At 44.5% G+C, this 22,478-nt stretch overlaps 1 protein-coding gene across 19 annotated transcripts in view; it reads left to right on the top strand.

The window, feature by feature from the left end:
- Window positions 1–22,478, top strand: part of LOC118911073 (zinc finger protein 337-like) — a 118,531-nt gene that overhangs the window by 69,249 nt on the left and 26,804 nt on the right. For 2 of the 19 annotated variants that reach the window (XM_057492090.1, XM_057492089.1), the window contains exon 1: window positions 19,157–19,289. The exons of 14 other annotated variants lie outside the window; for them this stretch is intronic. The gene's annotated coding sequence lies outside the window, so the exon portion shown is untranslated. Of the gene's footprint in view, window positions 1–19,156; window positions 19,290–22,478 lie in introns of those variants that run through there. 3 more of the 19 variants (XM_057492094.1, XM_057492091.1, XM_057492093.1) reach the window with 3 other exon arrangements.

Here is a 22,478-nt window from a genome sequence, read left to right as displayed (position 1 = left end):
TCCTTTTGCAGTACATGCAATCATTGTGTTGCACACCTGAAATTGATACAATGTTCTATGTCAGTTACACCTCATAAACAAAAAGCTGAACTGGTGGATAGCTCTGAAGCCTGTATACTTCCACAGGGATAGAATAACTCTCTCAGGGTCAAGGAAAACAGTATAGGAAAACAATAGAGAAGGGGGGAAAAGATGGCATGAGAAGTGTGGTGGAAAAATCCTTCCAAAATCATATATATTTTGAAAATACAGCAATTACAACTATCCCTAAAAGAGTGACCAGAAGTAGGAGTGCACCAGCCAGTCAACATCTGGGAGAAGTGAACATCTCACATAAAAGGGTAAAGAAAAAGCCACGCCCTGTTGTGAACCAAGCTCTTCCCTCACCACAGCTCACTGGTGGGAGGAAGATAATTAAAGTGGGGAGAGAGTGGAAGTGCAGGACTCCTAATACCCAGCCCTAGAAATCTACCCTGGGAGCACAGACCCACATTACATGGTGCTCTGGAGATTAGAGGGGCTTTAAGCCAAAGTCAGAGACTGAGACTGCCAACAGGTTCCCACAACCTGCTGCCCTGGGGCAAATGAAAATCAGGCTCTTTGAAAGACTTCCCTATAGTTAGAAGACTGCTGAAGGGGCAAGGGTTTAGGAGAATGAACAGGTGGACAAAAGCAGCCCAGCACACTAAACACAGCAGGTTGGGAAGTTTCAGGAGCTTCAGGCACTCCATCCCCATGGTTAGCCCCTCTGCCCCCACAACAATAAGCAGCCTGCCGTTCCTTCGTCCACACTGGTACCTGCGTACAAACCCACTGTCTGCACCATTGGTGCAGACCAGCCATAATGCAGCCCCACCTACAGCAACTACACAGCTTGACACAGAGGCTTCTCTCTGCACATAGCTAACAGGGCTGAATATGAGACTGGCACAGTGACTGGGAAGCACAAGAAAGCTTTGCTCTCCCTGGAAACAACGATGCCACTTGCCTGTACCCCCTCCACTGCCCTTGGCCATCCCGATGGCCGCCCTGCCCATGGCAGTTTAGGGGATTAACCTAGAAGCCACTCCTGGCATGCAGCTAACCATGTCAGACAGTGGAGACAGGCACAGTTACTAGGAAGCACAAAAGGGCTTTCTCCTTATGGGCAGACACATGCACCACACGTCCACAACTCCTGCCATCCCCCTAGGCCATCCCGAGGGCCACCCCACCCATGGCACCTTAGGGGATTATCTGAGAGGCTGCTCCCTGTGTGCAGTTTGCCAGCACAGTGAAGGCAGTCATGCAACCGGGAAGCAGGAAGGCACTTTGTCCTCCCAGCTGACACATGAGCTGCTCACTTGCAACCATTCTCATTGCTCCAGGACTACGAAAAGGCAGAAGAACCTTGTTCAATCCAAAATCCCTCTAACACCAGATAGAGGGCTCAGTGAGACTCAAATCATCAATCTTCCTGAGAAAGAATTCAAAATAAAAGTCATAAGCATGCTAATGAAGTTACACAAAATATTCAGGAGCTAAGGGACTAACTCAGCACGGAGATAACTGAGATGAAACAGACAATGGAGGGATTTAAAAGCAGATTAGATGAGGTCAAAGAGACAGTAAATGGGATAGAAATCAGAGAACAGTAATACAGAGAACCTGAGCCAGAGAGACAAAAAAGATTGCTTGGAATAAAAGAATATTAAGAGAACTGTGGGACCAATCTAAAATGAGAAACATTCGCATTATAGGGTTAACAGAAGAAAAAGAGAGAAAAATGGATAGAATGTGTCTTTGAAGAAATAATTGCTGAAATCGTCACCAATTTTGGGAAGGAAATAATCTCTCGGGCCATGGAAATCCACAGATCTCCCAACACAAGGGAACCAAGGATGACAACACCAGGAAATATCATAAGTAAAATGGACATGATAAAGGACAAGGACAGAGTATTAAAAGCAGCCAGAGAGAAGAAAAATATCACCTACAAAGGAAAACCCATGAGGATGTCATAAGAATTCTCAGCAGAAACATAACAGGCCATGAGGTAGTGGCATGATATATTCAATGCAATGAAACAGAAGGGCCTTGAACCAAGAATACGCTATCTGGCAAGATTATCATTTAAATTTGAAAGAGGGATTAAACAATTCCCAGATAAGCAAAAGTAGAGGGGATTTACCTCCCACAAATGTCAATACAGGGTATTTTAAGTGAACTGCTCTAGACGGAAGTGCACCTAAGGTTAAATAACTGTCATGAGAGAAAATAAAACCAAACCAAAGGAAGTAGACCAATGATATATGAACCAAATGCTAAATTAAATCGGCTATCCACAAAGTCAGTCAGGGGATACACAAAGAGTACAGAATATCATACTTAACATATAAAAAGAGGAGTAGGAAGAAAAAGAAGGAGGGGGAAAGAATCTTCAGACTGTGTTTATAATAGTGTAATAAGTGAGTTAAGATAGACTGCTAGATAGTAAAGAAGTTTCTCTTGAACTTTTGGTAACCATGAATCCAAAGCGTGCAATGGCAATAAGTACATATCTATCATTAATCACCCTAAATGTAAATGGACTGAATGCACCAATCAAAAGACACAGAATTACAGAATGGATAAAAAAGCAAGAACCATATATATGCTGCCTACCAGAGACTCACTTCAAACCCAAAGACATATACAGAATAAAAGTGAAGGGATGGGAAAAGATATTTCATGCAAAGAATAGGGAGGAAAAGCAGGTGTTGTACTATTTCTATCAGACAAAACAGACATCAAAAAAAGGAAAGGAACAACTGACAAAGGACATTACATAATGAAAAAGGGGTCAGTCCAAAGAGAGGATATAACCATTATAAGTATCCATGCAGCCAACACAGGAGCACCTACATATGTGAAACAATGACATAATTGAAGGGGGAATCAGAATGCAATGCATTCTTTTAGGAGAATTCAACACACCACTCACTCCAAAGGACAGATCAACCACACACAAAGTAAATAAGGACACAGAGACACTGAACAACATACTAGAACAGATGGCCCTAACAGACATCTACATAATTCTACACCCAGAAGCAGCAGGATACACATTCGTCTGAAGTGCACATGGAACATTTTCCAGAATAGACCACATACTAGGCCACAAAAAGAGCCTCAGTAAATTCAAAAAGATTGAAATTCTACCAACCAGCTTCTCAGATCACAAATGTATAAAACTAGAAATAAGTTGTAAAATGAAAACAAAAAGGCAGACAAACACATGGAGGCTTAACATGCTCCTAAATAATCAATGGATCAATGACCAAATTAAAACAGAGATTAAGCAATATATGGAGAGAAACAAAAACAGAAGCACAATGCCCCACCTTCTGTGGGACAGAGAGAAGGCAGTTCTAAGAGGAAAGTATATAGCAATCCAGGCCTATTTAAAGAAGAAAGAGGAAACTTGAATAGTCTAAATTGACAATTATTGACACTGGGAAAAGAAGAACAAATGAGACCCAAAGACAGCAGAAGGAGGGACATAATAAAGGTCAGAGAAGAAATAAATAAAATTGAGAAGAATAAAATAATAGAAAAAATTAATGAAACCAAGAGCTTCTTCTTTGAGAAAAATAGAGAAAATAGATAAACCCCTAGCAAGACTTATTAAGAGTAAAAGAGAATCTCCACACATCAACAGAATCAGAAATGAGAAAGGAAAAATGATGGATGCCACAGAAGTACAAAAATTATAAGGGAATACTCTGACAATCTATATGCTAACAAACTGGGTAACCTAGAAGAAATGGGAAACTTTTAAGAAAACTACAACCTTCCAAGACTGATGAGGAAGAATCAGAAAAGCTAAACAGACCAATTACCAGCAACGAAATCTAATCGGTAATCAAAAAATTACCCAACGAGAAAACTCCTGGACCAGATGGATCCATCACTGAATTTTATCAGACATTTAGAGAAGACATAATATGGATTCTCTAAAAGTGTTCCAAAAAAAGAGAAAACGAGGGAATACTCCCAAACTCATTGTATGAAAACAGCATCACTCTAGAACCAAACCCAGGCAAAGACACCACAAAAAAAGAAAATTACAGACCAATATCTGTAATGAATCTAGATGTGAAAATACTCAACAAAATATTAGCAAACTGAATTAAAAAATACATGAGGAGGATCATACACCATGATCAAGTGGGATTCATCTCAAGGATGCAAAGATGGTACAACATACAAAAATCCATCAACATCATCCATCACATCAACAAAAAGATGGACAAAAATCACATGATCATCTCCAGAGATGCTGAAAAAGCATTCCATAAAATTCAACATCCATACATGATAAAAACTCTCAACAAAATGGTTATAGAGGGCAAGTACCTCAACATAATAAAGACCATAAGTGACAAACACACAGCCAACATCACACTTAACAACAAGAACCTGAAAGCTTTTCCCGTAAGATGGGGAGCAAGACAAGGATGCCCAATCTCCCCGCTTTTATTCACCATAGTTCTGGAGGTCCTAGCCATGGCAATCAGACAACACAAAGAAATGAAAGGCATCCAGATTGGTAAGCAAGGAGTCAAACAGTCACTATTTGCAGATGACATAATACTGTACATAAAAAACCCTAAAGAATCCACTCCAAAACTACTAGATCTAATATCAGAATTCAGCAAAGTTTCAGGATACAAAATTAATACACAGAAATGTGTTGCATTCCTACACACTAATGATGAACTAGCAGAAAGAGAAATCAGGAAAACAGTTCCATTCACAATTGCATCAAAAAGAATAAAATGCCTAGGAATAAACTTAACCAAGGAAGTGAAAGACCTATACCCTGAAAACAACAAGACACTCTTAAGAGAAATCAAAGAGGATACTAATAAATGGAAATTCATCCCATGCTCTTCACTAGGAAGAATTAATATAGTCAAAATGGCCATCCTGCCTAAAGCAACCTACAGATTCAATGCAATCCCTATCAAAATACCAACAGTATTCTTCAACAAACTGGAACAAATAGTTCTAAAACACGTATGGAACCAAAAAAGACCCTGAATACCCAAAGAAATCCTGAGAAGGAGGAATAAAGCAGGGGGGATCTCACTTCCGAACTTTAAGCTATATTACAAAGCCACAGGAATCAAGACAATTCGGTAGTGGTACAAGAACAGATCCATAGACCAGTGGAACAGAATAAAGTGTCCAGATATTAACCAAAACATATATGGGCAATTAATATACATAAGGGAGCCATGGATATACAATGGAGAAATGTCAGCCTCTTCAACAGGTGGTGTTGGAAAAACTGGACAGCTACAAGTAAGAGAATCACACTGGAACATTGTTCATCCCCATACACAAAAGTAAACTAGAAATGGATCAAAGAACTGAATGTAAGTCATGAAACCATTAAACTCTTAAAGGAAAATATAGGCAAACTCTCTTAAATATAAACATGAGCAACTTTCTCATGAACATATCTCCCCTGGTAAGGAAAACAAAAGCAAAAATGAAGAATTGGGACTATATAAAACTAAAAAGCTTCCGTACAGCAAAGGACATCCAACAGTATGGGAGAATATATTCATAAATGACAGATCCAATAAGGGTTTGACATCCAAAACATATAAAGAGCTCATGCACTTCAACAAACAGAAAGCAAATAATCCAATTAAAAATGGGCAGAGGATCTGAAGAGACACTTATCCAAAGAAGAAATTCAGATAGCCAAGAGGCACATGAAAAGATGATTCACACCGCTAATCATCAGAGAAATGCAAATTAAAACCACAATGAGATATCACCACACACCTGTAAGGTTGGGTCACTATCCAAAAGACAAACAACAACAAATGTTGGTGAGGATGTGGAGAAAGGGGTACCCTCCTACACCACTGGTGGGAATGTAAATTAGTGCAACCATTGTGGGAAGCAGTATGGAGGTTCCTCAAAAAATGCAAAATAGAAACACCATTTGACCCAGGAAATCCCCTCCTACGAATTTACCCTAAGAATGCAGCAGCCCAGTTTGAAAAAGACATATGCACCCCTATGTTTATCACAGCACTGTTTACAATAACCAAGAAATGGAAGCAACCTAAGTGTCCATCAGTAGATGAATGGATAAAGAAGATGTGGTACATATACACAATGGAATATTATTCACCAAAAGAAGAAAACAAATCCTACCATTTGCAACAACATGGATGGAGCTAGAGAGTATTAAGTTCAGTGAAATAAGCCAGGCAAAGAAAGACAAGTATCCAATGATTTCATTCATCTGTGGAGTATAAGAACAGCAGCAGAGTCACAGAACCCAAGAATGGACTAATGGTTACCAAAGGGAAAGGGACCAGGGAGGGTGTGTGGAAAGGGAGGGACAAGGGGTGGAAAGAAACATTACAATTAGCAGACATAATGTAGGGGGTGGGGGGCATAGGGAGGGCTCTACAACACAGAGAAGACAAGTAGTGACTCTATAGCATCTTACTGTGCTGATGGACAGTGACTATATTGGAGTATGTGGGGTGGGGACTTGGTTATGGGGGGAGTCTAGTAACCATAATGTCGCTCATGTAATTGTAGATTAATGATACCAAAATAATAAGAAATATAAATATAAAAAATGAGCATAGGATTTGAACACTTATCCAAAAAAGAAATACAGATGGTCAATAGGCCACAAAAAGATGCTCCACATCGTTAATCATCAGGGAGATTCAAATTAAAACCACAATGAGATATCATCTTTCACCAGTTAGGATGGCTAACATCCAAAAGACAAACAACAAATGTTGGCAAGGATGTGGAGAAAGGGGAACCCTCCTACACTGCTGGTGGGAATGTAAATTAGTTCAACAATTGTGGAAAGGAGTATGGAGATTCCTCAAAAACCTAAAAACAGAAATACCCTTTAACCCAGGAATTCCACTCTAGGAAATTACCCAAAGAATACAGGATCCCTGATTCAAAAAGACACATGCACCCCTATATTTATTGCAGCACTATTTAAAATAGCCAGGAAATGGAAGCAATGTAGGTGTCCATCAGTAGATGAATGGATAAGGAAGATGTGGTTACATATACACAGTGGAATATTATTCAGCCATAAGAAGAAAACAAATCCTACCATTTGCAACAACATGGTCGGAGCTAGAGGGTATTATGCTCAGTGAAATTAGCCAGGTGAAGAGAGACAAGTATCAAATGATTTCACTCATCTGTGGAGTATAATAACAAAGTAAAAACTGAAGAAACCAAACAGCAGCAGAGTCACAGAACCCAGGATGGACTAACAGTTACTAAAGGGAAAGGGACTGGGGAGGGTGAGTGGGAAGGGAGGGATTAGAGGATTATGGGGCATTATGATTAGCACACATAATATAGGGGGACACAGGGAAGGCAGTATAGCAGAGAGAAGACAAGCATGACTCTATATCATCTTACTATGCTGATGGACAGTGACTGTAACAGGGTAATGGTGGGATTTGATAATATGGGGAATGCAGTAACCACAATGTTGCTTATGTGAAATCTGAACATAAGATTGTGTATCAATGATACCTTAATAAATTTTTTTAAATGGGTAGAAACATGGGCATTTTTCCAAAAAATGACATACAGATGGCCAGCAGGTAGGTGAATAGATGCTCAATGTTATTAATCAACAGGGAAATGCAAGTTCAAAGTACAGTGAGATACCACCTCTCCCCTGTTAGAATGGTTAGTATGAACAAGACATGAAATAAGAAGTGCTGGTGAGGATGTGGGGGAAAGGGAACCATTGTGCACTGCCAGGGGGAATGCGAACCAGTGCAGCCACTATGGGAAGCAGCACAGAGGATCCTCAAAAAAGTACAAATGGAAATACCATATGATCCAGTAATTCCACCTATGGGTATTTTTTTAAACCTTTTTTAAATTTTGGTATCATTAGTCTACAATTACATGCAGAACATTATGTTTACTAGGCTGCCCCCTTCACCAAGTCCCCCCCACATACTCCTTCACAGTCACTGTCCATCAGCGTAGTAAGATGATGTAAAATCACTACCTCTAGCTCCATCCATATTGTTACAAGTGGTAGGATATGTTTTTTTCTTATGGCTGACTAATATTCCATTGTGTATATGTACCACCTCTTCTTTATCCATTCATCTACTGATGGACATTTAGCTTGCTTCCATATCTTAGGTATTATAAATAGTGCAGCGATAAACAAAGGGGTGCATCTGTCTTTTTCAAACTGGAGTGCTGCATTCTTAGGTAAATTCCAAGAAGTGGAATTCCTGGGTCAAATGGTATGTCTGTTTTGAGCTTTTTGAGGAACCTCCATACTGCTTTCCACAATGGTTGAACTAACTTACATTCCCACCAGCAGTGTAGGAGGGTTCCCCTTTCTCCACAACCTCACCAACATTTGTTGTTGTTTGTCTTTTCGATGATGGTGATCCTTACTGGAGTGAGGTGATATCTCATTGTGGTTTTAATTTGCCTTTCTCTGATGACAAGCGATGTGGAGCATCTTTTCATGTGTCTGTTGGCCATCTGAATTTCTTCTTTAGAGAGCTGTCTATACAGGTCCTCTGCCCGTTTTTTAATTGGATTATTTGCTTTTTGTGCGTGAGCTCTTTATATATTTTGGATGTCAACCCTTTATCGGATCTGTCATTTATGAATATATTCTCCCATACTGTAGGATACCTTTTTGTTCTATTGATGGTGGCCTTTGCTGTACAGAAGCTTTTTAGCTTGATATAGTCCCACTTGTTCATTTTTGCTTTTGTTTCCCTTGCCCGGGGAGATATCTTCATGAAGAAGTCACTCATGTTTATGTCCATGAGATATTTGCCTATGTTTTTTTCTAAGAGCTTTATGGTTTCATGACTTACATTCAGGACTTTGATCCATCTCCAATTTACTTTTGTGTATGGGGTTAGACAGTGATCCAGTTTCATTCTCTTACATGTAGCTGTCCAGTTTTGCCAGCACCATCTGTTGAAGGGACTATTTCCCCATTGTATGTCCATGGCTCCTTTATCATATATTAATTGACCATATATGTTTGGGTTAATGTCTGGAGTCTCTATTCTGTTCCACTGGTCTGTGGCTCTGTTCTTGTGCCAGTAATAAATTGTCTTGATTACTGTGACTTTGTAGTAGAGCTTGAAGTTGGGGAGCGAGGTTCCCCCCACACACACACACTTTATTCTTCCATCTCAGAATTGCTTTGGCTATTCGGGATCTTTGGTCTTTCCATATGAATTTTTGAACTATTTGTTCCAGTTCATTGAAGAATGCTGTTGGTAGTTTCATAGGGATTTCATTGAATCTGCATATTGCATTGGGCAGGATGGCCATTTTGACGATATTAATTCTTCCTAGCCAGGAGCATGGGATGAGTTTCCCTTTGTTAGTGTCCTCTGTAATTTCTCGTAAGAGTGTCTTATAGTTTTCAGGGTAAAGGTCTTTCACTTCCTTCGTTAGGTTTATTCCTCAGTGTTTTATTCTTTTTAATGCTATTGTGAATGGAATTGTTTTCCTGATTTCTCTATTAGTTCATTGTTAGTGTATAGGAAAGCCACAGATTTCTGTGTGTAAATATTGTATCGTGCAACTTTGCTGAATTCCAATATTAGTTCTAGTAGTTTTGGACTGGAGTCTTTAGGGTTTTTTTTATGTACAATATCATGTCATCTGCAAATAGTGACAGTTTGACTTCTTCTTTACCAATCTGGATTCCTCGTATTTCTTTGTTTTGTCTAATTGCCGTGGCTAGGACCTCCAGTACTATGTTGAATAGCAGTGGGGAGAGTGGGCATCCCTGTTGTGATCCCGATCTCAGAGAGAAAGCTTTCAGCCTCCCGCTGTTCAGTATGATGTTAGCTGTGCGTTTATCATATATGGCCTTTATTATGTTGAGGTACTTGCTCTCTATGCCCATTTTGTTGAGAGGTTTTTTCATGAATGGATGTTGAATTTTGTCGAATGCTTTTTCAGCATCTCTGGAGATGATCATGTGGTTTTTGTCTTTCCTTTGTTGATGTGGTGGATGATGTTGATGGATTTTCGAAAATCCCTGAGATGAATCCCACTTGGTCATGGTGTATGATCCTCTTGATGTATTTTTGATTTCGGTTTGCTAATAATTTGTTGAGTATTTTTGCATCTATGTTCATCAGGGATATTGGTCTGTAGTTTTCTTTTTCGGTGTGGTCTTTGCCTGGTTTTGGTATTAGGGTGATGTTGGCTTCATAGAATGAGTTTGGGAGTATTCCCTCCTCTTCTATTTTTTGGAAAACTTAAAGGAGAATGGGTAGAATGTCTTCTCTGTATGTCTGATAAAATCTGGAGGTAAATCCATCTGGCCCGGGGGTTTTGTTCTTTGGTAGTTGTTTGATTACTGCTTCAATTGCTTTGCTGGTAATTGGTCTGTTTAGATTTTCTGTTTCTTTCTGAGTCAGTCTTGGAAGGTTGTATTTTTCTAGGAGGTTGTCAATTTCTCCTAGGTTTTCCAGCTTGTTAGCATATAGGTTTTCATAGTATTCTCTAATAATTCTTTGTATTTCTGTGGCGTCCGTCGTGATTTTTCCTTTCTTGTTTCTGTTTCTGTTGATGTGTGTTGACTCTCTTTTTCTCTTAATTAGTCTGCTAGAGGCTTATCTATTTTGTTTATTTTCTCACAGTACCAGATCTTGGTTTCATTGATTTGCTATTGTTTTATTCTTCTCAATTTTATTTATTTCTTCTTTGATCTTTATCATGTCCCTCCATCTGCTGACCTTTGGTTTCATTTGTTCTCTTTTTCCAATTTTTTATAATTGTGACATTAGACTATTCATTTGGGATTTTTCTTCCTTCTTTAAATATACCTGGATTGCTATATATTTTCCTCTTAAGCCTGCTTTTGTTGCGTCCCACAGAAGTTGGGGCTTTGTGTTGTTGTTGTCATTTGTTTCAATATATTGCTGGATCTCCATTTTAATTTGGTCATTGATCCATGGATTATTTAGGAGCATGTTGTTAAGCCTAAATGTGTTTGTGAGCCTTTTTGCTTTTTATTTCTAGTTTTATACCTTTGTGGTCTGAAAAATTGTTTTTTAGGATTTCAATCTTTTTTCATTTTCTGAGGCTCTTTTTGTGGCCCAGTATGTGGTCTATTCTGGAGAATGTTCCATGTGCACTTGAGAAGAATGTGTATCCTGTTGCTGTTGGATGTAGAGTTCAATAGATGTCTGTTAGTTCCATCTGTTCTTGTGTGTTGTTCAGTGCCTCTGTGTCGTTATTTATTTTCTGTCTGTTGGATCTGTCCTTTGGAGTGAGTGGTGTATTAAAGTGTCCCAAAATGAATGCATTGCATTCTATTTCCTCCTTTAATTCTGTTAGTATTTGTTTCACATATATTGGTGCAACTGTATTGGATGCATATATGTTTATAATGGTTATATCCTCTTGTTGGACTGAGCCCTTTATCACTATGTGATGTCCATCTTTATCTCTTGTTACTTTCTTTGTTTTGAAGTCTATTTTGTCTGATAGTCGTACTGCAACACCTGCTTTTTTCTCTTGCATGAAATATCTTTTTCCATCTCTTGACTTTTAATCTGTGCATGTCTTCGGGTTTGAGGTGAGTCTCTTGTAAGCAGCATATAGATGGGTCTTGCTTTTTTATCCATTCTATTACTCTGTGTCTTTTGATTGATGCACTCAGTCCATTTACATTTAAGGTGATTATTGAAGATATGTACTTATTGCCATTGCAGGCTTTAGATTCGTGGTTGCCAAAGGTTCAAGGTTAGCTTCTTTACTACTTTACTGTCTAACTTAACTCACTTATTGAGCTATTATAAACACAGTCTAATGTTTATTTCTCTCCCTTCTTATTCCTCCTCCTCCATTCTTCATATGTTGAGTGTTTTGTTCTGTGCTCTTTTTAGGAGTGCTCCCACCTAGAGCAGTCCCTCTAAAATACCCTGTAGAGGTGGTTTGTGGGATGCAAATTCCCTTACCTTTTGCTTGTCTGGGAATTGTTTACTCCCTCCTCCATATTTAAATGATAATCGTGCTGGATACAGTATCCTTGGTTCAAGGCCCTTCTGTTTCATTGCATTGAGTATATCATGCCATTCTCTTCTGGCCTGTAAGGTTTTTGTTGAGAAGTCTGATGGTAACCTGATGGGTTTTCCTTTGTAGGTGACCTTTTTTCTCTCTCTTGCTGCCTTTAATATTCTGTCCTTGTCCTTGATCTTTGCCATTTTAATTATTATGTGTCTTGGTGTTGTCCTCTTTGGGTCTCATCAGTTGGGAGTTGTTTGTGCCTCTGTAGTCTGAGCAACTATTTCCTCCCCCAGTTTGGGGAAGTTCTCAGCAATTATTTCTTCAGAGACACTTTCTATCCCTTTTTCTCTCTTTTCTTCTTCTGGTACCCCTATGATACGGATATTGTTCCTTTTTGATTGGTCACACAGTTCTCTTAGTATTGTTTCATTCCTGGAGATCCTTTTATCTTTCCCTGCGTCGGCTTCTGTGCGTTCCTGTTCTCTGGTTTCTATTCCATCAATGGCCTCTTGCATCTTATCCATTCTGCTTATAAATCCTTCCAGACATTGTTTCATTTCTGTAATCTCCATCCAAACGTCTGTAATCCCCCTCCGGACTTCATCCCTTAGCTCTTGTATATTTCTCTGCATCTCCATCAGCTTGTTTATGATTTTTATTTTGAATTGTCTTTCAGGAAGACTGGTTAGGTCTATCTCCTTCTCAGGGGTTGTGATTTTGGTCTGTATCAAATTTTTCTGCCTTTTCATGGCGATTGAGATAGTTTGCAGAGCTGGCACAAGTGATGGCTGAGAGAACGTCCCTTCTTGTTGGTTTATGGACTTCTTTTCCTGGGAGATCAGCTATCTCTAGCAGTTTGTGCTGGGCAGCTGCGCGCGGACGGGTCTTCTGATTCTTGCCATGGAGTTTAGCTCTGCATTTGCAGTGGGCGTGGCCTGCATAGGGCTGCTGCTCCGATATTGCAGAGCCACGTCGGAGGGGGAACAGACAGGAGGCTTTTTATCTTTGTGAGGGGCCTCTGAGCTACCTGCTGCCCAGGGGGTTAGATTGCCCAGATTTCCCCAAGATTCTCAGCTGCTGGGCTAAGTGGTGCTTCAGTCCATCTGTGGGATCCCTGTCCCTTTAAGACTTTCAAAAAGCACTCACTCTTCTTTGTCCCAGGGGCTCCAGCTACGGGGACCCGCTCACAGGTCTTACTATCCTGTTTCCCTAGTTTCTAGCACCCCATGCACGCTCTGTGTGTCTGCGCTCTGGTGCAGATGGCTGGGGCTGAGTGTTCAGCTGTCCTGGGCTCCCTCTCCCTCGCCACTCCGACTCCTCTCTTCCCACCAGAATCTGGGGTGAGGGGCGCTCGGGTCCCGCTGGGCCGTGGCTTGTATCTCACCCCCTTCATGAGGCGCTGGGTTCTCACTGGTGTGGATGTGGTCTGGCTGTTGTCCTGTGTCTTCTGGTCTCTCTTTTAGGAATAGTTGTATTTGTTGTATTTTAAAAATATATGTGGTTTTGGGAGGAGATTTCCGCTGCTCTACTCATGCCGACATCTTGGCTCCACCTATGGGTATTTAGTTAATGAAAATTGAAATACTCGAAACGATATATGCACCCCCATGTTCATTTCAGTATTATTTACAATAGCCAAGCTATACAAACAACCTAAGTCTCCATCTTTGATGGTTAAAGGATAATGAAATAATGATACACACGCACAAAGGACTACTATTCACCTATGAAAACAAAAAGAAAACCTTAAAAAAAAGAAAAACAATAGTTGACATTGCTCAAATCTGCTTTGTGAGAACACTGTATCTATTTTAACAAGATTCTACCCCTTCAGCTTACTTCTCTGCCTGCCCCATGCCCATCCCTGCAATGCCTTCTGGGTACCAGACTGCTAAAAATACTAGGAAATCACAAAATACCGGGACCTCAAACAACTGACTCATAAAGGAAACCAAACTGATGTCAGATACAGTGGGCAGGATATCTAGAGGTCACCCGCAAAGCGCAAGGGAAAACAGAGGTCGTGCCCTGATAGACCAAAACCTGGGGCAAGAGCACAAGGGAAGCAATGTAAACGTGCTCCGGTTCCTCCCCCAGCCCCAAAGGGAAAAGGAACCAATAATGCAGAATACAAAGAACCAAAGCTGGAAGAAAGTGCAGCCCAAGGAATAAAAGAAATTCCCCACGAGAGTTTCATGCTCTACAGTGAGTCAAGAAGAACATAATGTCAGCTCGAGAAGAGGAGCTCAGAAGAAAAATGACAAAAGAGGAGGGGAGGAAAGGAATACCTGAGACCTAAGGGGGCATCGGGGAGCAAAGCTGCCCCATCACAGATCCCAGTGACCCTTAGGATCAACTGAGCTTCCGGAGGCAGCAGACCGGCTCCCTCAGAGGACAAGGGAGTGGTGGTAGGCGGTCACACAGGCTGGAGATGACAGCAGCGTGGTTAGCACGGCCCTGGTGGGTTTCCGGGTGGGGCTCCGGAACCCCAAAAATGGACACGATAGAGAAGCTGGTGAACTTTGTCTAAGGTCTTTAGTTCGTTACAGTGTGCTGATGTTAGATTCCTGCCTCTGATACCATAGTCATGATTCTGTACGATGCTAATATTCGGGAAACCTTTTGAGATGTGTAGGGAAATTCCCTGTATTACTTTCGCAAATTTTCTATAAATACAATGTTAATTCAAAATAAAAAGTTATAAAAGAGGACAACCCTATGGGTGAGATGATGTACTGAATGTAGGGAGGGTGTCAGATAGTCAACACTGACTCATTGTTCTTTCCTAAGCAAGGAGAGTCAATGTTTGATGGTTGGACCCAGGCCTGGTCATTTAAACTTTAAAAAAAACCTAGGTGGAGAATTTTCGGCCTGACCGGCTCACTTAACCGTAGTATGCTCTTGTGCAGTGGATGTTTCAAACTCCCATTTTGCAGATCAGGAACTGACGCTCCCGAAGGGCAGATGAGAGTGTGGTCTAAAAGTCAAACAGCCCTGATTGGTGCTATGATTTTCATTTTCAGACCACAAAGTCCTCCTCTAACGGGTGAGTGAAACCCAAATGGAGAGTAGGGAATGCTAGAGACGAGGCTCTTCCCTCGGGCCGCATGTACCCCTGGACAGTGAGCATCATGAGCTGGAGTCTGTTAGGGTCTTGGCTGCACATTTGAAGCTGGACCACCTCTGCCGGTTATAGGCGTGCCGCTGTGCCCCTCACTGGCTGGGGGTGTCCCAAGCACAGCAGAAGGGCCCCAGCCTCACTCAGCAGCTCAGGAACACCTCACAGCCCAGATCAGGAAGTGAGCAGCCCCCACAGGTCCTTCTGCTTTCCTTTCCCTCTGGGTGGTTTGACCCTTGTTGGCACTTGGCAATTTCACGTGTCCTCAGTTCCCTCCCGATCCTTTTCCCACCTGGCCTCCCCAGAGCCCAGCTTTCATGCGGCCTCTGCTCCCTGGACCAGGCATCTTGCCCCAGGTCTTCCCAGGCTTTAAGTGGAGTCCCTCCAAAATATGCAGCCTTCCACCTTTCTCATGCTAGACGCCCTACAGCTCCTGTCATGGCTGTGCTCCTGAGACTTCCCGTCCTCATCAGGGGCTAACGGAGGGATCGGAGGGGTGGAAGGGTGTCAGGCAGGGGAAAGAGGGAGACCGGGTCAGCACGGCGCACTCTGTCCCTTAGGCCACCCCAACACTGTTTACTGGCTTCTAGGCATGGGGGGAAGAGAGAAAAGAGAGTCCTTGTTCCCAGGAGCAATTAGCAAAGACATGATCCGAGTGAATAGTGACACAAGTCTGGCTAGAAGCGCACGTGGCATCCTGAGAAGGCTGAGGGAAGGCAGAGGACCCAAGGGGACACCTTCCGTGTTGAGTGCGGAAAGCTGACCGAGAGGTAAGAGGGGCTTTGTGAAGCCCTGGAGGAAACAGAGCCCGTGGCCTGTCTCACTGTCAGAGGACTGCGGGCCCCCGCTGGCCTGAGGCTGGAGGTGAGGCTGGACGGGAGGGGCAGGTCCAGTCCTGGAAGGAAGGGCTGCTGCCCTTGGTGTACCGGGCGGTTCCCCTGGGGACCGTGGTGTGGAGGGAGATGCCGCCCTGCGGGGGAGAGCCTGGCGCGCGTTGCATCCCTTGTAGGGCGTTCGGCCCGATCGCCCTCTTCCCAGCAGTCGGTGGAGCGGGGCCCGGGTCGTCCCCACCTGAGCGCAGGGGTTTGTGTCAGGGCCTGCGGTCCCGTGGCGCTCAGGGTGCGGGGCCGGCTGTCTGCGGACTTCGGCCCGAGCGCGTGAGGTCGCCCCCCGCCTGGCTGCCTCGCCAACCGGGTCGTCCCTGTCCCTCTGAACGCACGGAGCTCGGTGCTGCTGAACAGCGCGGCTCACCTGAGCTGTGCGCACGCGCGGGGGGAGCGGCGACAGCCGTCACCCCCACTTCCATTTGTAATGAAGAGGGAGGCTCAGTGACCACTGGGCCTGCTGCGGGCGTAGTGGCGCCCCTGCTCCCAGATATCACATTTAAAACGAGAACCTGAGGCTGGAACGGCAACCGGGACAATTCCTGAGCCTCGCCAGCGGGTGTGGAGAGCGGCGGTGGGTGGGTACTGGGACCCTCCGTCCGCCTGGCCTCCCAGCTTCTGGCTGCGTTCACGGACGTGGACAAAACCTGGCAATCGGGACACGTGCCCAGATGTCCATCTGCGGGTGACCCCTCCCCGCACAGAAGGGGTGGGGAGTATCAGTGTGATGCCCTCTGAATAGGCAGTAAAACCGATAACTCACTGTCCCTTTTGTAGAGAGCAGGGAAGGGGTGCCTACTCGCCCAGGAAGCCGATGCCTTAGCGCCTGAGAGCCAGCTGGTTGCCCGGGTTCAGGTGACTGATTCTGGCTGTGGTTTCAGTGAGGTCAGTGCACTACAGAACCTAAACTGAGACCAGTTGTAGGGCGAGAGTGCCCCCAAACTCAGCCAGAAACACAGATTCTCCATTGTACCCCATCCTCTATAGGAATGGCCTGTTTTTACTGCTGTTCACCTGCCTAAGGAAATGCTTCCAACAGGATGTTTGTAGGCGTCCCACCTAAGGCACACGTGGCCAGGCCCTGCTCTGTGGCAGAAGTAGAAAATCTACGTGACAGTGACTGTTCATGTGACTGTGTCTTTAAATTTCAGCAGTTTTTTTTTAAATTTCAGCAGTTCTTCATACATTTTAAACTCCTTTTGAACTTTTATTATGTGTCATTGTATAAAAAAAAGACTTTGATGGTTGTAGATTTTACCTCTTAAAATTCTCATAATTCAGATTCTTACAAACGGTGAATGGCTACCCTATTGTGGACACCAGCTTAGCTGTGGGATCAGTCAGCATCATCAGTAAGGACACACCAGTGCCTCCTGATAAGGGGTCCTGAGAAGGACACCATGCCCAGGGGCATTCGCACCATCAGCTGCATCTCCTGTGTGCAGACCTCAGGTAGTGTCCATTTGTGTGGCATTCTAGACAACAGCTGGCCTCTGTGCCCTTTAAAAAACTCAAGGTCAGAACACACAAAGAAACATGAGGCAGTGTGCAGCTGAGACAGGACCCAGGGGCCCGACTATTGTGCATACACAATTCCTGAGGCAGGACTGGCCTGGGAAGGGGGAGGGAAGATGGCTAGAAATGGCATTGGAAGCCAGTGGTGGATGAGACAATAGTGGTGTGACTTCATTTCCCACAATCATTGTCCTGTTGCCCATGCCCTTGGGGTTAGGAAATATATATTGAAAAGTCTTGAGGACAAGAGGGCACAAAGTCTGAAACAGGGTCCGAAATGGGGGAGAAAGGAGAGTGAGAGAGATGATAAAAGAGGCCAGATAAATGTCGCATAGTGAAAAGTTGGTGAAGTTAGCTGGGAAACGGGTATTTGAGAATTCTGTCCTATTTTAATACACCTTTTCTAGAAATTTGAAATTATATAAGAAGTTATAGAAAAAATGTCTACCCTTTGTTCAATGCAAGTTAAGTATCTCCTACCAATGAAACTGGAATTATTCAAGTGACCGATTTCCACTAAGCACCTGATTTTCTTCCGTCAACAGTCTGAGGTCATGTGTCAGTAAGGGACACATGTGTGGCGAGCTCCGGTTTGCTCATTCCCAAGCCTTCCTGCCAGATTTGCTTCCTGTACTGGGTCCTTTTCCTGGATGAGTCAAGGTGGGGTTGATTTTCACAGTGGATGCTCGCACGGACCACCAGGCATAGGCAGGATTCATAGAACCTGCAGTGGCCTGCTGCCGTGGGTCCTCTGCAGCCTGGGAAGTCCTGCATTGGGGCTGCTGGGGCCCATTAGATCATGAACCCAACTGTGTCAGACCTGGGAATGGTAATCTCTTCAGTGTTTTTAGGGCACTCAGTTCCCATCTGGCTCCGGTGAGACTTTGCATCAGCCCAGGATTGTAACCTTTTCTTTTCGTTTGCTTGGCAACTTACTGTGTAGAGGTACTGAAATAGTAGTTTTAGAGGGTGCCCGGAAGGGAAAAGAGTGACATGGACTGTTACTCAGAGAAGGGAACGTGGGGCCCTTGATGCGAGTTGCAGCACGGCTGTGCAGCAGATTCTCCTGCGGCTCCCAGAAAGCCCATCCGGCAACTGGGGTAGAGGCCTTGCAGCTTCAGCATCCAAGGAGGCCTCAGTTGAAGCTGAGGCAAAAGGCAGCCCCTGCGGCTTGGGGACTCGAGTCAGAACTGCAGGCCTGGGCTGAAAGGGGGATTCTGGGAGGTGGAGCTGCGCATCGGATTCTGGGTACTGAAGAACTGTGGTCACGCCTCCGAGGATTCTGGGTGTTGGAGTCGTGGGGCTGCACCGCGCTCAGTCGTCTCGGTACTGAAAAGTTGGTGCTGCACCGTTTAAAGGATTCTGGTTCTTGACAGCTCAAGAGGGCCTCAGGTTTCTTGGTACCGATGACCTGGAACCGCCCCGCCGAGGGTTCTGGGTACTGACGTCCTGGGCCGCCCCGCGGAAAGTTCTGGATACAGAAATCCTGGAGCTGCGCCGAGGATTCTAGATACTGTCGTCCTGTAGTCGCTCCGCCGAGGATTCTGGGTACTGATGTTCTGGAGACGCCCGCCGAGGATTGTGGGTCCTGGAATCCAGGCCTGCGCGGAGGATTCCGGGTAGTGTGCTCGGGTGGACGGCAACCCTGAGGCGCAGAGCCTCCGTCTGCGGCAGGCCGAGGACACAGAGCCGCCGTCCGTCCCTGGGTGAGTAGGGGCCCTGCAGCCCCCTGTCCAGTTCGCTCTTCCGAGCGGGGAGGAGGCCGGCCGTGCGGATGCGGTGCGGGAGGGTTGCTGAGACCGGAAGCGCCTGTAGGCCGCAGGTGTGTGGGGGTCCGTGTCCCAGAGGGAGACGGGGCGAGTCGCCCGGAGAGCCTTTGGGAAAAGCCGGGAGCTGCGGCCTGGAGAGTCCCGGTGTCGTCGGGCGGCTGCGTCTGGAGGGCCGCTCCCCGTGCGCTCGGCAGAGACTCTGCCTGGGCGGGAGGGTTCCTGACGCCCGAGGAGAGGGAGTTCTCGAACAGGTCGGACATGTGGAGGTCAGGGCGGCGTCCAGAACGGTGAGCAGCAGCAGAGAGCAAGCGAGGGCCGAGGGCGGAAAGGGGCGCTCACTGAGCTCCGCGTGGGCAGGTGCCTCGGCAACTTGCACGGCCGGGTCACCTGGATGCAGGGTCCGCGTGGATCTGCACAGCCTGGGAACCACGCCCTAGCACTCCAGAATATCGGGGAGGCGCAGAGCACTGCACGGTGTGAGGCCGTGTTCTGAGACCTTCCGGAAGGCCAAGAAAGGAGATTTGGGGGCAGCTTCTAAAGAGCACGGTCGTACAGTGGGAGGTCTCTCCCGGTGTCCCAGGCGACGGAACTTGTGAGCCCAACTCAGACCTCGGTGGCCCTTCCCTACTTACCCGAAGTAGGACAGAGGGTGAAGGCTTGTGCTTCAGTCTGCAGGTTAGAATGAATAGCGAAGTAACAAAGACGCTCACCGCTGGAAGAGCACAGAGACAAAACAAAATAAGTTGGTCGCCCCAGTGAGAAATCTTTTAAGTCAAAAAGTACCATTCGGACAAAGGGGAGTTGTGGGCAGCCTCAGAGAAGGTTCACTCGTAGTCTTAGGATTGTGTCTTTTCAAGCTTTCAATAATGGGGAAAAGCTGGGGCGTTGCTGGGCATACGCATGACCTGTGGTGTCTTTAGGGGAGCGTTGTTTATTTTCCTTCGTTCCTGCCCCCACCGCAACAGAGACTTGAAGGGCAGAGACAAAGTAGTGAAGCAGAGTAGAGGTTTTCTTTAAAGTTACTTACTTAGGGATAAAGTGCAGGTGACCTCAGGGAGGCGAGGCACCCTGAAGGGCATACTTGTAATTTGAGAAAGTGAACACTCAGGAAGGGGAGTGGGTGATGTCAGATAAGAGGCGCTGGAAAGTTTAAGCTTCACTCAAGGCTAACCACTTAGAAAGTGTGGGTGAACCCAGAGAGGTGCGTGCTGAAGTGTTGGGGGTTTCCCGTTTTATGGATTTTTCACGAATGTGACAGGGCTAGGGAGTGTAGACTTGTTAAGTGGTCCTGAAATGTTCATCTGTGATGAGACATTAAGTCTCTTCTCTGTCCTCCAGTTAATTCTACAAAATTAACTCAACACAGGAAATTTAGTGCTGTGATTTCTCCCTAGTGTAGCACCATCTGTCTGCCAGCATGTCAGCTTATGACTGCCTGCCCCGCCCCCTAGGTGGGCTGAGTCATTGTCTGTTTGCTAAAGAGTGTTTAAGAATCTTACCTCTTAATTTCCTGGGTTTTAAAATGCAATCTTGGTTTTAAGCTGGAATCCTTCCGTTGTTACGATGCTGTTTAGAGCTGGGCTTGTTTCCAAAATTAATTGGCAGAGTCCAGCTCCAGCGAGTCCAGAGGTGCCTGAGGGAAGAAAGGCGTCGGCGGGTGACGGAATGAATGAATGAGGACAGAGAGACTAGCAGAGTTCCCAAGCTGAGCCTGGCCTGTTTTATTGAAATTTAGCAAGGTTATATATGTTTTGAGTATGCAGTTTCACAAAGATTCGATCATTTGATTCTTTCTGAAAAAATGTTCATATAAAGTTCAATCTTTAGAGATGAGATTATTGGCGCCTTAACAATCACTAATCTTTTGCACTTATGCTTGCTTGGCTTTCCTGGCGGTTTCGGAACAAACAAGACTTAATTCTCAGAATGTTCCCTCACGCCTGGTTGGCCTGGGCCCTCCTTGCAGTTTCCTTATTATTGATTCTAAAGTAGCCAAGGTTACTATTCATTTAATTAATAAGTATAGCTAAGTCTATTTTTCTAGGTCTAGAGGATTACATGGAGATTTAAAGAAAAACATCAAAACAGTCTATCTTCAAAGCAGTGTAGCAAGACTAAGCTGATTGTAATTGCGGGAACTGGAAACTGTACTCTTGGGTAGGTGCCCAGTTTCATAGAGACGAGAGCGTTGCCCCTGGGTGAATGAGGTAAGGGGGTAATAACCAACGAATCCGAAGGCTTAGGGGCCCAGTCAGAGCACCTTTCTTCCCAGGGAGGGCAGGGTCATGTGCTGTTTTAGAGTTTCTTTAAACCATATACAATATCTACAAGAAAATCTCTTCAATGGGGAGAGTTTGTACAGTCATGCCAGGCCCTTCCACACACAATATCCCATCTGTTGTACATGCTGGCTCTCCTTTATTGTTATATTTTTTTCCCTGGGACCCAACAGGTCTAGGAGTGATTTAGAAATTCCTCTCAGGGCCGAGTTGGGCGGGGAGACGGTACTGGAACCCACTCAAACAACCCCTGTTTATTATATCCTAATACTTGTTTCCAAAGTCCTTTCTGCATCCTCCTCTTATTCTGTTTTCCCTTTCTGGGGAAAAGGGGGGCCTTGCCTCTGGCATTTCTCCCAGGGTGTTTTAAATTTTGTTTTCCAATTTAGTGTATAAATACCCAATAACAACATTTCCAAATACTGTAATAAGGAGAGAGAGCGGGGTTGTTCCTGTCAGAAGTCCACTTTGTGGTTCCTTCTTTCTGGGCATATGGGTGGTGCCATCAGATGGGCAATTCGGACTGGCTCCCGACAATCGTGATGCTTATCTCTTGCCCAGGTTGCAAATTACTTGATTAGGGGCTGTAGGAGGAAAAAAACAGCATATGGGTAAAGTTAAAGAATAAGCTGGGCCTTTTAGCAGGCAATAGTAAATCTTACAATGGTATGATCTAATTGACAAAATGAAGACAGAGGCTATACTGAGATACTTTTATCTGGGAATATTCAAGAATTCCAGGCCAAGTTACTCCAGGACTTTTTAGCCTTACTAATTAACTCATTAACTCTGCGTCTTTTCTGCCTCTCCAGTTTAAAGTGCCCAAGTCTTTTGAGTCCCTCCTAGT

The sequence above is a fragment of the Manis pentadactyla genome, chromosome 14 (assembly GCF_030020395.1).
Source record: "Manis pentadactyla isolate mManPen7 chromosome 14, mManPen7.hap1, whole genome shotgun sequence".
Classification (NCBI taxonomy): Eukaryota; Metazoa; Chordata; class Mammalia; order Pholidota; family Manidae; genus Manis; species Manis pentadactyla.
Note: the sequence above shows the minus strand (reverse complement) of the source record. Positions and strands in the feature narration are given on the sequence as shown.